The sequence below is a fragment of the Sapajus apella genome, unplaced genomic scaffold, assembly GCF_009761245.1.
Source record: "Sapajus apella isolate SASKATOON/1434 unplaced genomic scaffold, GSC_monkey_1.0 scaffold37, whole genome shotgun sequence".
Classification (NCBI taxonomy): Eukaryota; Metazoa; Chordata; class Mammalia; order Primates; family Cebidae; genus Sapajus; species Sapajus apella.
Window position 1 is genome coordinate 328,714 of NW_022436977.1, and position 17,530 is coordinate 346,243.

General features: G+C 51.9%; 1 long non-coding RNA gene across 1 annotated transcript; it reads right to left on the reverse strand.

Annotated features, from left to right (window-relative positions):
* Positions 1 to 1,373: 1,373 nt before the first annotated feature.
* On the reverse strand, positions 1,374 to 16,049 carry LOC116564229. Its single transcript, XR_004274804.1, has 3 exons — positions 15,950 to 16,049; positions 11,899 to 11,900; positions 1,374 to 1,385 (listed from the first exon to the last, which is right to left on the reverse strand). It is a non-coding gene; the product is annotated as an uncharacterized LOC116564229 (long non-coding RNA).
* Positions 16,050 to 17,530: the final 1,481 nt, after the last annotated feature.

The window sequence follows — 17,530 nt, forward strand, 5'->3', positions numbered from 1 at the left end:
TTTTTTTGAGACAGGGTCTCACTGTCACTGAGGCAGGAGTGCAGTGGCACCATCACAGCTTGCTCCCAGCAGCTGGGACACAGGAGCGCACCATCCCACCAGGCTTTAAGTAGAGATGGGAGTCTCACTATGTTGCCCAGGCTGGTCTCGAACCCCTGAGCTCAAGCGATCCTCCTGTCTTGGCCTCCCAAAGTGCTGGGATTATAGGTGTGAGCCCTTGGGCCCAGTCCCGACTTCTGAAATCTTAATGCCCAGACCCCTCTCCTTTCCATGATCCAGTGAGCCTAGCTGGGACCCAGCTGCCACTCACTTTCCTCATGGGACACAGAAGGCTGGAGACAGCTTAGGGCCCTAGACATGGACAGCCTCACTTTCTCCTCCCTCTTGTCCACATTTCCCTCCAACTGGACCAGGCTTTGAGAAGCTGAGGTGGAGACACCTCCCACTAGGCCATCCCGCTGAGCCTCGGATCCGCGAAGCTGGGAGCAGGAAGGCAAAGTCCTGAGTGGAGCCTGTCCCTGGTCTCTGTCTCCTGCCAGCCCCAGGCTCAGGAAGAGGCTGGCTGAGGAGGCTGCAGTTGGAACTGTAGGAAACAAAGGGAAGGCACAATAACCACACCCAATCTCCAGGGCACCAGGTTCCCTGTGCCACATCCTTCCCGAAAGTCTCCCAGTGTCTCATCACAGAAAGGACCCATGAGAATACTCAGGGCCAGGCACAGTGGCTCACTCCTGTAATCCCAGCACTTTAGAAGCCTAAGGTGAGCAGATCACTTGAGCCCAGGAGTTTGAGACCAGCCTGGGCAACATGGCAAAACCCAGTCTCTACCAAAAACACAAAAATTAGCTAGTCTTTTAGCAAATAGATTTAAACAATTTTTTAAATATCCATCTAGGCCAGGCACAGTGACTTACACCTGTAATCCCAGCACTTTGGGAGGCCCAGGCAGGTGGATTGTGGATCATGAGGTCAGGAGCTTGAGCCCGTCCTGGCTAACCAGGTAAAACGCTGTCTCTACTAAAAATACAAAAAATTAGCCAGGCGTAGTGGCACACACCTGTAGTCGTAGCTACTTGAGAGGCTGAGGCAGAACAATAGCTTGAACCGGGAGGCGGAGGTTGCAGTAAGCCAAGATGGTGCCACTGCACTTCAGCATGGGGGACATAGACTCTTTCTCCAAAAAAAAAAAAAAAAAAGGCAACCAGGAGCCCACCAACCCAGCAGCAGCCTCCACAGGGCAACTTAGATATGGCTTCCCAGGCCCCACCCAGACACTCTGATTTAATTGGTTTGAGGGGGCACCCTGGGCACTTCTGTTTCTAACATTCACAGTTCCCTGGTGTTTCTGCCAACAGCCCAGGCTTTCCGAGTTTGCATAGGAACCACTGCAAAGGTCTAAGCAAGTTCAAGGAGATGCAGGTAACACCTGGCATAACACCCCAGGCACTGAGCAGGTTACCTAAATTCCTGCAGGCGCCTATCCTTGGGGCATGGCAGAGACCAGGACAGGACAGGTGTCTAGAATGGGGTGGGGGATAGGCTCGGAGGCCCCAAGAGAACACAAGCCTTGCCAGGCACCAAGGCTGCACATTCCTGCATCACATCTCTCTTAACTCCCACCATCACCCTACATCCTGGAACCTGCCACTGCTTCCATTCCGCAGATGAAACACTGACAGCTTAGAGAGATTTGCCCTGCCCAGTCACCTAGCAGGCAAATGGCAGAGCCACCATACTGGCATCTGGCTGCCTCGCTCACACCCCTGCCTTCTGCGGGCACCACCCTCCATACTGCCCCATCACTACGGGTCCCTGGTTCTCGAGCTGCCCCTTTCCCCAGGGCAGACTCACCCTGGGCAGGTCACAGAGCCCCAGGTGGATGGAGTGCCACACAGCCAGTGTGCGTAGTCAGTCTGTACTTCTCCCCAGAAGCTCTGCTGGGCACAAGAGGCCCTGAGGACGTGCTCCAGCAGGGCCTCCATGATGATCTTGTCTGGCTGAGATGGCCGATGCCTCTGGAATGAGAGGGCCCATATGACAGGGGCTCATCACGTAAGAGAATGCCCATGGCCAGCTGCAGGTGGAGACTCTCACCTAGCAAGAACATGCACCAGGAAACCACCGTCAGAGCCGTCATCAGCCACAGCACTTCCTTACACTCTGGTGCAGGATTTTCTTCTTCTTTTTTTTGAGACAGAGTCTTGCTCTGTAGCCCAAGCTGGAGTGCAGTGGCACAATCTCGGCTCAATGCAACCTCCACCTCCCAGGTGCAAGTGAGTCTCCCACCTCACCCTCCCAGATAGCTGAGACTACAGGTGTACATCACCATGCCCAGCTAATTTTTTTGTATTCTTAGTAGAGACAGCATTTCACCATGTTGGCCAGGCTGGTCTCGAACTCCTGACTTCAGATGATTTCCTGCCTCAGCCTCCCAAAGTGCTGGGATTACAGGCATGAGCCACTGCATCCTGGTGATGGCAGAATTTCTGCTGTGAGCACTTAGGGGGATGGGCCTAAGAGCCCCAGGAACCCAGATGGGAGGCCCAGAGGAGGAAGGGGGCTTCCAGGGCCAGTTCTCCATGGGCAGGTTCCTGCCCGAGGCTCTGCAGAACAGTGCTCAGCCCCATGAGGAGCCCATCAGGTAGTGATGCTAGAGGAGACCTGGTCCCTGATGCCTCCAGGGACCTGAGCTCCCTATCTCCCTCCGTCTCCTCCTGAGGAGCCCACCAGCACCCCACCTCCCTCCCCAACTGTTTCCAGCATCTCATGCTGGAAACACATGCTTTTCTGGTCTTCCAGAGCTCTTACCACATCCCAGGTAGGAAGGGAGTATTGTACCCATTTCACAGGTGAGAAAACCAAGGTGCACAGCAGGGAAGTGAGTTGCCCAGGATCCCCCAAGCACTGAAACTCAAGACCACACAGTCTCAGGGTGGGGCACTCCTGCAGCATGTGGAGCCATGTGGGGGTTCCCTGCCTGGACACTGCTCCCCAGGCCTCACCTCGTATGTCAAGTTGTGCCGCATACACTGCTGGCCCCAGGACAGGTCAAGCTGTTCAATGAAGACGTCTACAGGCTGTGCTATGGCCCCACAGGCCTGGAGGGGATACAGGCCCAAAGTTTCCTGGAGCAGATAGGGAAGAGAATAGAGGACATGACCTGGGAGTGGGGGCAGCCAAGAAGCCTGGAACAAAGGGGAGCCCCACACTGGGCACAGCGGCCAGATCTCACATACCTGCCCCGGGGAGGCAGCCAGGCGGCCATCCCAGGTGGTGCTGTGTGCTGAGAAGCTGTTGGCCCAGGTGAGCTACAGAGTCACAGGCTGTCCTCTGTTTCAGGTGACACAGAGATGGGAGGGTAGTGGTGGGGGTAAGGGGAAGACTCGGGGGAGAAGAGAGGCTAACGGCACCCCCACACCCCATCTCTATTGGGAAATGAGGCTAGGGAGGATGGAGAAGCTGACACTGCCCTCCTGCATTATTCCTGTAGAGGAATTAGAATGGAGGGTGAAGAGATTGCCCTGCCCCTCATCTCTGGAAGAGCCCAGAGCTGTTCCCAGGCTGCAGAGTGAAAGCATCTGGATTAAAAAAATGCCTCAACCCCAACACCCAGACTCAGCATTTCCAAAAGCAGAAAGCAATCGTGTGCTTCCATGTGGCCTCCAGGCCCAGCAGGATCTGTCACCCGCCAAGCACTCTGCCCCCGTCTTACTCCCCTTCCAGCTCTCCCCAAAGCACTAGGCTCCTTCCCACCACAGAGGCCTTTGCACATGCTTTTCCTGCCTCCTGCAGTACTGCTTCTGCAGCTTTTCGCAAGCCTGGTCCTTCCCCTCTCAGGGCTGCCTTCCCCATGAGGCCCTCACTGACCCCCCACCTACAGTAGCTCCCCAACCCACCTGCCCAGTTACTCTCAATCTTATAGACTTTTTTTTTTTTTCTCCGAGATGGAGTCTCACTGTCGCCCATGTTGGAGTGTAATGACATGATCTTGGCTCACTGCAACCTCTGCCTCCAGGGCTCAAGCGATTTTCCTGCCTCAGCCTCCTGAGTAGCTGTGATTGCAGGTATGCACCACCATGCCCAGCTAATCTTTTGTATTTTTAGTAGACAGGATTTTGCCATGTTGGCCAGGCTGGTCTCAAACTCCTGACCTCAAGTGATCCGCCTGCCTCGACCTCCCAAAGTGCTGGGATTACAGGCATGAACCACCACAATTGGCCTTCCCATAGATTTTCAAATGACTGCACTTATCATCCAAGGCAGGTTCAAGCACCTCCTCCTCAGTGGAGCCTTCCCTGGCCACCTAATCTAAATACACTCCCTGTTCACTCAGTCACTTCAGTACATTTTTTCCAGATCTTACTATCTATTTGTGTCATTTTGGGTAGTTAATCTACCCCACTACAGTACACAAATGATGAGAGAAAGGATTGATCAGTTCCATTTTAGGTCACACCCCACCTTCTGAAATAGTACCTGGCACCTAGTAGATGTTCCATAAATCATGCCAAAGGAAGAAATGATGGATAAAGACATCAGCTGATAATCTACTCCAGCAAATTTTGTCCATTTCACAGCCTTGCCCGCCCTTGTTCCCAGGAATCAGGACATTAGGACAATTTCTTTTTTCTCCAAGGGCTGTCCCAGGAGCCCCCCAACCCCACCCCAGCATGCCCTTGGCCTGAGCTGTCCTCCACACACCTGCAGGAAGGAATGTTCCAGCTACATGAAGTTGGTGAGACTGGCCTTAGCAGCTACCAGATGGGTGCTGATGTGAAAATGATGCTCCTCCATGCCCAAGGCAAACATGCTCTGAACGTCACCTTTGGAGTAGTGTAGCTGGATCAGGAAACACACACACACACACACACACACACACACACAATCTCATCAGGGCTCTGATGGAACATTTAAGCAGATGCTGGCTTTAAGCTGTGAGCTCTGCGTCCCGAAGCCCCAGGACCAGGAGTCCCACAGCTTCCTGGGCTGGAGGAACTTTGGTGAAGTAAGGGTTTAGAGCCTCAGTTTAGGCCATCAAATGTGGTCATAGCAACTATCTTCTCAGGCCCTCCCTGGCTTGAAAATATCTACCAGCCTGGCACCAGCAGGCAAGAACTCTAGTTACAGTACAGTTGCAGACAGCAGGGGGCAGTCTAGCAGAAAGGACAATGCTTGGGCTTGTGTCAGCATCAAAACCACAGAGCTCCAAGTGTGGATCTACCACGGAGAGGTGAGTAATCTCCAGCTAGTTCCTTAACCACCTGAGCCTCAGCCTTCTAATTCTAAACACAGGGATAAGGACATCTATTTTATTATGGGTTGCTGTCAACATTGTATGAAATAATGTGCTAACTTCCACACTGGCTGAAGAGCAGATTCGCTCAGGGAAACTTACTAAAAATATATTCTGGGCTCCCACTTAAAACCCACAAAAACGGAGTCTCTGAGAAGAGGTTCAAGAGCTAGTACTTTTTTTTTTTTTTTTTGAGATGCAGTCTCACTCTGTCACCCAGGCTGGAGAGCAGTGGCATGATCTTGGCTCAATGCAACCTCCACTTCCCAGTTTCAAGTGATTCTCCTGCCTCAGCCCCTTGAGTAGCTAAGATTACAAACGTGTGCCACCATGCCTGGCTGATTTTGGTATTTTTAGAAGAGACGGGGGTTTTGCCATGTTGACAAGGCTAGTCTTGAACTCCTGACCTCAGTTGCTCTGCCCACCTCAGGCTCCCAAAGTGCTGGGATTACAGGCTGGAGCCACCACATCTGGCCAAGAATGGGTACTTTTAATGAGCTCACCAGAGATGTGTCATTACATTAGTGATATACCTGTCAAAAATATTCAACCTGAATCTTGTCTTCAGCAAACAATCTGACAAATCCACATTAGGAGAATGTTTTGCAAAATAACTTACTGGACACTTCAAAATTGTCAATGCAGGATTTTTTTTTTTTTTTTTGAGACAGGGACAGGGTCTGGTTTGTCATCCAGCCTGGAGTGTGCAGTGGTGTGAACACAACTCACTGTAGCCTCCACCTCCCGGGCTCAAGCAATTCTCTCATTCCTCAGCCTCCCGAGTAGGTGAGACTACAAGTAGGCACTGCCATGCGTGGCGAATTTTTTCATTTATTGTAGAGACAGTATCTCCCTAGGTTGCCCAGGCTGGTCTTGAACTCCTGAAATCAAACAGTTCTACCATCTCAGCCTCCCAAAGTGTTGGGATTACAAGTGTGAGCCACTTTATCTGGTTGGGATTTTTTTTTTAAAGGTAGTTAATGATAATAAAATGTTTAGGGGAAATCATACTGATATCTGCAACTTACTTTGAAACGTATCCAAAACTAAGGTGGATGGAGAGCTATGTGATTATGCAAAATAAAATGTGAAGAGGAAAATCTAGGTATGTAGGTGTTCAACTGTGAAATTACTTCCATTTATTAGTGTCTGAAAAATTGTATAATAAAATGTTGCGGGGGGGTGCTGGACCCAGTGGCTCACGCCTGTAATCCCAGCACTTTGGGAGCCCAAGGTGGGTGGAACACTTGAGGTCAAGAGTTTGAGATCAAGTCTGGCCACCATGGTGAAACCTCATCGCTACTAAAAATGCAAAATTTAGCCAGGTGTGGTAGTGCATGCCTGTAATCCCAGCTACTCAGGAGGTTGGGGCAGTAGAATTGTTTGAACCCAGTGGGTGGAGGTTGCAGTGAGTCGAGATCGCATCACTGCACTCCTGCCTGGATAACAGAGAGAAACTCTGTATCAAAAAAAGTTAAAAAAATAAAAATAATAAAAAAAAAACATTGGTTAAGGAAAGGTAGCGTGTGGAAGGAGAATGTTCAAGATCAGGAGCTGGCTTTTGGGTCAAATGTGGCCCACAACCTGATTTTGTAAATAAAATTTTACTGTAACACAGCCATGCCTATTCACTTACATGTCATCTAGAGCTGCTTTTGTGTTACAATGACAAATTCTGAGTAGGTGTAACAGCGATCATAGGGCCTGCAACCTCTACATTTTACTTTACCGTAAAAGTCTGTAGACCTCTGTTCTAGATTAAGAAACTTAAAAAGACATGGCAATTATGCGTGCTGTGCGATCTTGGCCTGCATCCCAGATTTAAAACAAAACAAAACAGTTTTTTGAAAGAATCTTATTGGGAGAGCTGGGAAATTTTATATGGGCTGTACATGAAATGAAGGTATTACTTCAATGTTCAGTTTCCTGAATGCTGTAATTATTGTGTTAAATCAGAAAATACCCTTGTTATAGGAAAAAGGTGAAGTATTTCAGAGTAAAAAAGTGACATCTTCAGAAACACCTCTATATTAATTCTTAATGATACAGAAAAAAATATATGTATGATAATACCAATTTATGTAACATAGATGAGAAATATGGAAAGATATTAACAATTGATCAAAGTTCACTGTCCCACGGTAACTTTTATATAGGTTCAAATGACTCAAAACAAAACTTGGGGAAAAACTAAGCAGCTCCCTTAACGGAACCTGGTGTGGTGGTACCACCTGGAGTCCCAGTTACCCTGGAGGCTGAGGCGGGAGGATCACTTGCACCCCACAGCTTGAGGCTGCAGTGAACTCTGATCATGTCACTACACTCCAGCCTGGGTGACAGAGCAAGACCCTGTCTCAAAAAGAAATTTTAAAAATGAAAAGCAAGGCTGGACATGGTGACTCATACCTGTAATCCCAACACTTTGGGATGCCGAGGTGGTGGATCATTTGAGGTCAGGAGTTTGCAACCAGCTGGGTAAGATGGTGAAAGCCCATCTCTACAAACACAAAACAAAACAAAAATTAGCCAGGTGTGGTGGTGCGTGCCTGTTATCCCAGCTATTCAGGAGGCCGGGGCGGGAGAATCGTTTAAACCCAGGAGGCAGAGGTTGCAGGGAGCCAAAATCATGCCACTGCACTCCAGCCTGCGTGACAAAGGGAGACTCTGTCCCAAAAAACCAAATAAATAATAAGGAAAGAAAGAAGTTCCCTGAATGATTGTGCAGTTGTAGCGAAGTGTAGGGAACTCCAAAATCAGGTGTAAATTTGGCAGAGAACCCCAGCACATAGCATGTACTCTGTAAAGAAATTCAGCCTGGGCCAGGACTAGGAGGGTGCCTAGCAAAACGCAGTGGCTGGCCGGAAAATGAAATGACCAGTTGGCAGATGTGACCATTCATGCATGCACTCACCCATTCATGCCCTCTTTTTTACTGAGCACATACTATGCACTGGGCCCTGTGCCAGGCACTAGGCATACCCTGCAGGTAGCTCCAGATTTGGACATAGAAAACGACAGCTCAGAGGGACAGAGTAACCTGGCCTAAGTCTAATGGACCCTTCTGTCCACTCCCAGGACCCCCCAGTTCTCCCTGCAGAGCAGAAATGGGGGTGACACTGGCTCAGCTCAAATGGATGCATCATCAGCTCCAGCCTCTACAAGTGCGCCAGGCTGGGTGAGGCAACACCAGGCACCAGGCACTGGGTGAGGAGGCCTCCCCCATCTCCCAAAGGGCTCATGGGCCTGGCTGTGGGCTGGCCCAGGAATGTAAACCTGGGTGTGTTTGGGAAAGCTGGAGCCAGAGGTTTCTGAGGGTGGCCCACGTGGGCCTGCTGCAGGCTGGCAGACAGATGCGCATGCGTTAACATGCCCCAGAGGAGCCTGGCTCCCTTCCACCTGGGGCAAGCATCTGGAACCAGTTAGGAGCCAGTAGGCTGGGGCACAGTTACTTTAGCTGAGACTGAGGCTGAGCTGGGGCAGCAGCCCAGGAGGGAGGGGAGGCGATGCCAGCCTGAGAACAGCAGCTCTTTGCTAGAAGGAAGGAAAGAGAGGGCTTGAAGCTGGCAAGATGCCACCTTGTCCAGTGCCCCCAGGGCCAGGTTGGACCAAGTCAGCTTCCCCAAGAGAGGGTCAGAGAGCCAGGATCACATCAGTGGCCCAATACAGGGCTATTCCCACACCCTGAGGCCCAAGGGCCATATGGTGTCCTGGTTAGGGCTGGACTCTGGAGCCAGGTGACCTGGGTTTGAATCCCAGCTTGGCCTCTACCTAGCTCTGGCACCATGGGCAAGCATCTCAGTTGCCCCTCTCTGAGCCTCAGTTTCCCCATTGGTATCAAGGGTTAAGCCTGGCTCTGGGCTGCAAGTCTGCCATGAGCCCGTCCATGAGCTTTCTTGGGTTGGTCCCATGGGAGCCCCAGCAGGGTCTGGATAGCAGGATTGTGACCCCCTGGCTGACTCCCAGGGCTCCTCACATAGCCCCCCTCCCCTCAGTCCTTCAGGCCAGGGTGGGAATCATCTCCATGTTTCCTTTTCATTTTTCCTAGAGACAGGGTCTTTCTCTGTCACCCAGGCTGGAGTGCAGTCATATGATCTCTGCTCACTGCAGCCTCTACCTCCCAGGTTCAAGTGATCCTCCTGCCTCAGCCTCCCAAGCAGCTGGGACTACAACAAGCATCACCACACCTGGCTAATTTTTAAGACTTTTTGTAGAGATGGGGGTCTCACTATGTTGCCCAGACTGGTCTCACTATGCTGCTGGAGCTCCTGGGCTTAAGCAGTCCTCCCACATCGACCTCCCAAAGCACTGGGGTTACAGGTATGAGCCACTGTGCCAGGCCTGTGTAACCCCAGGACACTGCACCCTTTTGTTGGGTTCCTCTCCAACCCAGGGTCTCAGCCTTGGCACAGCTGATGTCTTGGCTCATGGCCTCACGGTCATGGGTGTGTCCTGTGCACTGTAAGATGCTTAGCAGCATCCGTGGCCTCTGACCCTCAGAGAGTCCTCCTCCCCAGTGTAGAAACCAGAAATTTTCCAGACATGCCGAAAGTCCCTGGGTGTTGGGGGAATTGCGCCTAAGTTAGAACCACTGGTTTACCCCTTCAAGAAGTGACTTCTTCACTCCCTCCCTAGCTGCTGAGATCTGAGCAGTGGAAACTGGCTGGTGGTGCCTGATGTAGCGCACGTTTGAGAACACCAAGCACCTCACCAGGCCCCCAGCCCTAAGGGCAGTCATAATCACTAGTAAGTGTCTAGAGCCTGGGATGCACTTAGTTTCTGAGGCCAGGAACTCATCAGTGCTCTGCCTGGAGAGATTGAGGGATTTTTATAGCTAGGTGACCTTGGAAAAGTCACTTGCCCTCTCTGAGCCTCCCTGCCCACATCGGTGCAGCGGGGCTGAGGAGAGGATTGAGAGGTGCTGTGTCCAGCATCAGTGCACAGTAGGTGCCCAGCCAATGGTTTCTCCCCCCGACTCCTCTCCTCCTGGTAGGTGGGGGCATCGCCTGACTGTCTGGTTCCGGCCATTGACGTCAACGACCAAGCTGGCCTGAGAATCACAGGTCAGCAGCAGCGAGGACCTCATCTCTTCTGCTGCCCAGTGTCCTAGGAACACAAGCTCAGGAGGGAGCAGACCGTGAGGTGTGTGGGTAGAGACAGCCGGAGGACACTCACAGGCCAGATGGGGACCCCAGCCAAGCTCTACAGCCCAGCACGTCCCTGTCCCCAAGCCCCACAAGCCTAGCTCATCCAACACTCTCATGAGTGCTGAGGATGCAAGGGGTCGGTCCCTGTTGCAGCTCAGGATGGCAATGCCCACTCAAAGGACAGCTGCAGCCCAGACATCAGCCAAGAACATGCTCCCCAGGGGGATCCCCATCACCTCGCCTTGAATCCAGGGTAGACTGTAGATGAAGTCAGGGGCATGGGGTATCCAGCCCACTCAGTTGTGGGGTACAGAGCTGAGATCCTTTGCAGGAGGGGTGACATCCTGGCCCCCTCAGCCCCCAGGAGCCACCCCCTCCTCCCACCACAGAGTGGACTAGGGCAGGGGTTGCTGGGTAATCTGAAATAGGAGTGTGTATGTGAAAGAAGCTTTGGAGCCTGCTCTGGAACACACTCTGTGGCTCTTGGAGAAGGAGGGCCAGCCAGGCAGGACGAGTTCATGCCAAGTGACAGTGGCCATGGCATGGCCCATGTGGGTTCCTCTGCCGAGGCAGGAGGGCCACATGAGAAAGGACCTGGTACCAAGTCTGAGGCCCTATTTTGCTGCTTGCTTGCTAGGTGACCTTGGGCAAGTCACCCACACTTTTGCTTGTGACCCAGATACGATGATGATTGATGATGATAATGGTCACTGTCACACCATCAGCCTCACCTTTTTCATCTTTATCACAACAAATGCTTCTTACGCATCTACTCAGGCATTCGTGAGATTAACTCACTCAATCCTCACAGCCTCCCGTTATAGGTAGTATCATCATCCCCATTTTGCAGATTAAGAGATGAGAGCACGGAGAGGCGAAGGAATTTGCCCAGGGCCACACAGCTGGCAAGCAGCAGGCGTGGGATCCAAACACTGGAAAACGTTTGGTAAGGAAGGGGTCATCCTGCCTCTCTCTGGGACATTGGGAGGATGAAACTAACAAATGCCCATGAACCCTTCAAAGGGGGCTGGCACGGGGCGGGCACTGGACAAGCAGGAGCTTTGATTCTGACGCAAGACTGCAGGGCAGAAAGACAGGTCAGAAACAAGAGGCTAATCCAGGGCGCGCGTCCACACCAGCCCTGCGATTGTGAAGGCAGAGACTGCTCAGCAGACCTGGTTACAGCGATTACAAATGAAGCCTTTGTAAACTAAAAAGTGCTGGGGAAACCCAAGGCCTGGCCCTCCCCATCTGCCCTGCAGACAGCAGGGTCCTCTGCACCCTAGGAATTGGACAGAGAGGACAGAATATGGAGGGAGGTCTTCCCCATCCACTCTACCTGGCTGGAGAAGGGCAGGTCCAGCCTCTGAAGTGCGAGCACTGTGTGGCTGGCATTGGCCACCATCTGCAGTGGGTCATGCAGTGGCCAAGCCACCAGGGCTGCCAGGTCCACGCTGACACCACTGTCCCTGCCACGGAGGGCCACGTTGGCCTGGGCCTGGGACTCCAGAGACAGAAATTGGCACAGGTCACTGAAGACAGGTTTACCTCCTTTCCCAGCCCAGGAACACAGCAGACTTCAGGAGGGGCCATGCCCTGTGACCCTCAAACACAACACAATCGGGAAAGGGAAAGGCTCCCATGGGGGGCTGGGTGGGGTCAACCCCTTTTGAGCCTCCTTGACATCATCTGTCATCATTTGTCCCTGAGGATCTAGGCCTGGGTGGCTCCTCCTTTCATTGAAGTTGAAGTTGTTGAAATGACACCTCCTCCAAGAAGCCTCCCGTGATTACCCCTCTGAAGTTCCTCTCAATTGTTTGCTGCCAGGCATCCTCAATCCATCTCCCTGGAGTGGGGTTCCCAGCACATCCCGAAATGACCTCACTCACTTACTTACTAGGTTTCTGCTCCCCTACTGCCACTCCATGAGAATGCCAGCCCCTGGAGGTGGGGTTTCTCTTAGGACAGCTCCTGACACACAACAGGGGGTCAGTGAGTACTTTCAGAATGACTGAGGGAGGCTGCTTCTCTGTAGGGATTCTTGGGGATTCTCTGAGCAGCCTGCAGATGAATCAGCATGAGGTCTGCTCTCGATAAAGGGCCACTGCAAACTGATACCCACCTAGAGCCACCTGGCCCTGGCTGGAGGGTCCCATCCCTCCCATCACCTCCCACAGAAGAGGAGAGTCTGGCTCACAATAGGAGTTTCTTCTTTTGCTTAAATTCCCACTGCTACACATAGAAACCCAGCGGGTCCAGGAGCCCCTGAGCAAACAGATGGTGCCCACTCTATGTCAGATGCCAGGTTCCCATGGGGTGCAGCTGATGGCTCAGGCCCAAGTGACACTCAGCCAGGCTCCAGCACCTCCCATCCGGCCAGCAGGATGGATAAGCCCCGCAGCTCTGAGCCTCAACTTCCTTATCAATAAGGTGGGCACAGCCCACCCGCCTCAAGGGTCAGCATCTAGAGTGAATGGGGTAACACATCGGAGAGGACCACCTGCGGGGCATGCAGGAGGCCTGGGAAACTCTTCCTTCCTTCCTCATTCCACACTCAACCACATGTACCTACTATGTGCAGGCCAAGAGGAGGGAGGGGACACAATTCCCACGCCCGGAAGCGCCTGGCTATCAGAGATACCAAGAATGTTAACAGGCAGAAAGTGTCCCCAAGAGGGGGGACATCAGACTGTAGACAGTCATGGGAGGAGGGAGAGGTCACCCCTGGCTGGGGGCAGCAACATCAGGCATCCTGGGCCAGGAACTAGAGCGGCGTGAAAGTGTTCATCCAGAATGGCCTCCCAGCACTCCATCACTTGTCTCCAACAAATTCTGAGGTCAGCTCAGACTAGGGACAATTTCCTCATGTGATCCAGTCCTCCATTCACCCTTCAGGAGGCTGAGGGCCAAAACTAAAGTTTTTGTTGGTTTTTGGTTTTTTTTTTTTTTTGAGATGGAATCTCACTCTGTCAACCAGGCTAGAGTGCAGTGGTGCGATCTTGGCTCGCTACAACCTCCCAGGTTCAAGTGGTTCTCATGTCTCAGCCTCCTGAGTAGCTAGGACTACAGGCATACACCACCATGCCCAGCTAATTTTTTTTTTGTAGAGACAGTTTCACCATGTTGGCCTGGCTAGTCTCTAACTCCTGACCTCAAATGATCCACATGCCTCAGCCTCCCAAAGTGCTAGAATTACAGCCATGAGCCATTGCACAAAGCCCCCAAAATAAAAAAAGTTTGAGGCCAACAGAAGATGCCCTAGGGGACTAGGGAGACCCAGGGGTCCTGAATGGTCAAGAGCCAGGTCTCTGTAATCTATACAGGGGTCAGAGAATAGCTCTGGGTTCAATCCTTGCTCCATCATTACCAGCTGTGTGGCCTGGGCCAAGTGACTTAACCTCTCTGAGCCTCCATTCCTCATCTGCAAAATGGGAATGGCATTTCTAACCCTACCTCATATGCTCATTCACGCACGTTCAACACCTGCTTTGTGACCTGCGGCAAAGCAGAGAAAAATCATCCCTGCCCTCATGGAGCACACATCCTGGTGATTCTAGTGTGGAGAAAATGAGAAACCAAGGTATTTGTATGCTACATGGTGTGTTCAAATGACAGAACTGGGGAGAGGGTGGGAGGAAATGGGGAGGTGGAAAAAAGGCCTCCCTGAGATGCCATTGGAAAAACACCTAAGGAAGGTGAGGGACACAGGCAGATGTGTGGAAGAGAGGCATTCCAGGCGGCAGGATCAGCCCGTGCCAAGGTCCTGGGGCAGCAGCAAACCTGGTGTGTTAAAGAATAGAAAGGAATGGAACAGGTGGGGTTGGGGGCCAGGAGACGAGGTGAGATTGGGGAAGGGGGTGGGTTCTGCTGGCTCGCAGACCCCTTTAAGAGCTGTGGCATTCCCCTGTGTGATGGAGACAGCTGTACTGTACTGAGCTCTCGTGTGTACACAGCTTGCCTGGCGTGTAGGTAGTAAGTGCTTAGCCAATGCTGGCTCCTCTTATTGCTTTTATTTTTCCCCCATAATGGGCTGAACCATGGACCCCAAAAAGAGATAATGAAGTCCCACTCCCCTCACCCTCGGTCCTATGAATATGACCTTATTTAGAAATAGGGTCTTGGCTGGGCTCAGTGGCTCACAACTCTCACTCCAGCACTTTGGAAGGTTGAGGTAGGTGGATCACAAGGTCAGGACTTTGAGGCCAGCCTGGCCAACATGGCAAAACCCTGTCTCTACTAAAAACACAAAAATTAGCCAGGCATGGTGGTGCATGCCTGTAATCCCAGCTACTCAGGAGTCTGAGGCAAGGGAATCACTTGAATATGGGAGGCAGATGTTGCAGTGAGCCAAGATCACACCACCGCACTCCAGCCTGGGTGACAGAGTGAGATTCTGTGTTAAATAAATAAATAAGTAAGTAAGTAAATCATCTTTACAGATGGAGTAAGTAAAAATAACTTTACATTCAAGACAGATGGGTGTTCAATCCACTGTTGATTGTTTTGTTTTGAGACAGGGTCTCATTCTGTCACCCAGGCTGGAGCACAGTGCTGTAATCATAGCTCACTGCAGCCTCGACCTTCTGGCTCAAGCGATTTTCCTGCCTCAGTCTCCCGAGTAGCTGGGACCACACACACATGCCACCACATCTGGCTAAGATTCTTGTGTTTTAAGCCATTTGGTATGTGGGACTTGGTTGCAGAAGTCCTAGGAAACTAATCTGGCTGCCTTGGGAGTGAAGCCATTCATGGGCAAGGATGTCCTGGTTGTTCCAGAGCCCAGGGCCACACTGGGCTTGATGGGGTGCCATCTGGGTCCAGGCCTGAGGCTGCTGGCTGGCCCAGGCATGGAAGAAGCTAGCTCCCCAGTCCCAGGGCTGTGCGCTGAGTGCCTTACCATGTATCTGCACCTCTGCGAGCAGGGAGGCCTCACCTGGGAATCCAGCCCACAAGAAGGCCTCACTGTTATGCCGGCTTTGGCCAGAGAGCTCCAGGTGCCCATCATGGTAACAGCAGCTCACAGACTAGTTGAGAGATATGGGTCCCATCAGGATGTGTCCAGAATGCTCAAAGCCTGAGCTGTCATTGTGAAGGTCCGTGAAGACCTAGAATGCCACCAAGGAGATGCTGGGCTGCCCTGTGCAGAGAGACAGCCAGCCCCGAGCAACCTGGCACTGGCTCCCACACACCCTGGGGTTATCAGTGCCATCCGTGTCCCTGTGGTGGGAGGAACTCAGACCCTCTTGAAGGAGCAGGTTTGATGACCAATGCAGTTACTCCAGCTAATTACAGGTGCGCCAAGGAATCCACAGAGAAAATACAGAGAACCAATCAGGAGGTGGGGTAGGCAGGGAAGAGAGGGTCTGGGGGAGGATGTCTAGATCAAAACTTTGGGAAGAGGAAGATGTCCTGGCTGATGCGAAACAGGTTGGCAAACTACAGCCTACACCTTTTGTTTTAAATAAAGTTTTATTGGAACATAACCCTCCCTGTTTGTCACAGGTGTGTGAACCAGAGTAACTCTATCTTGAATAGGGGCTTGGTAAAATGAGGCTGAGATCTACTGGGCTGCATTCCCAGATGGTTAGGCATTCTAAGTCACAGGATGAGACAGGAGGCCACACAGGATACAAGTCATGGCCAGGCATGGTGGCTCATGCTTCTAATTCCAGCACTTTGGGAGGCTGAGGTGGATGGATCCCTTGAGGTTAGGAGTTCAAGACCAGCCAGGCCAACATGGTGAAATGCCATCTCTACTAAAAGTACAAAAAAAAAAAATGACCTAGGCATGGAAGCTCCTGCCTGTAATCCTAGCTACTCAGGAGGCTGAGGTGGGAGGATTGCTTAAACTTGAGAGGTGGAGGTTGCAGTGAGCCGACATTGCATCACTGCACTCCAGCCTGGGGAACAGGGCAAGAAAGACTCTGTCTTCAAAAATGAAAAAGTAAAGAGAAATTCAGGTGGAGGTGTAGAATGCATTAGCAAGAGCAGGGGTGCTGTGGTGGTGGGGAAAGTGGTCAGGAAAGGCTTTTCTGTGAAGGTGATAGACATGAGCGCTGAGCCCGGGGACTCCTGGGGAGAGCAGCCGGGGAGGGCTCTAGGTGTTGGTGCCATTTGTGGTCCTTTTGTTTTGTTTTACTTCATCTTGTTTTTGAGACAAAGTCTTGTTCTGTCACCCAGGCTGGAGTGAAGTGGCACAATCTCGGCTCACTGTGATCTCCACCACCGGGGTTCAAGCCACCTCAGACTTCCAAAGACCTGGGATGGCAGGTGTGAGTCACTGCACCTGGCCTCTGCATCAACATGTTTAAATTCTTCTGACAGCTGTGCTTTAGGAAGAGTGTTCTGACAGCCATTGAAAATAAATGACAGAATGGCAGGACAAGGATCACGTCAGTGACAGGGTGGCTGTGGACATCTGCTGACCAGCAGCAGGGAAGCCACTCAGACCCCAGATTCTACCTCTGCAGCCCACCTGCACCTGAACCCTTGTCCCCACATATAAAAGTCTGGAACTCTCAGAACAGCAGGCCTCATCAGCCGCTGCCACCTTCACCAGAATTATGTGATTAATTCGTTCACACAGAAGACAGCAGGAAACCTGAGAGAACAGGATCCAGAATGTGTGGCTTTTGATGGACAGGGTGGTAGGATCTGGGAGGCTCCACCTACCTCACCTCCTGACCCCCACACTCCTTCCCCAGAACTACTCAGCATAGAGACTAGAGTGACATCACCATAAAGGTAGGCGCTTGGAAGGACACCAGCGACACAGAAGAGGAGGCCAGAGGTCCGCAAGGTGCCTAGATCCTGGCCTCGGATTCCCAGGACTCTGTCCAAAAATGCTCCCTCCCATCCATGGAACTTGATGATCCTCGAGTTTCTGAGGATGGAGCTGGTGACCTGGGCCCGCTAGTCCTTCTGCCTCATTTGCTCTCCTGGGATTGGAGGGAAGAGAGAGATGAAGACACAGCTGGTCCAGAATTCTCCCCTTCACCCTGACAGTCACCCTACAGCAAATCCCACTGATCTCACCAAGTGTGTCCCAAAGCTGTCTGCCTCTCTGCATCCCTGACCCTCGGTCCTGATCCAT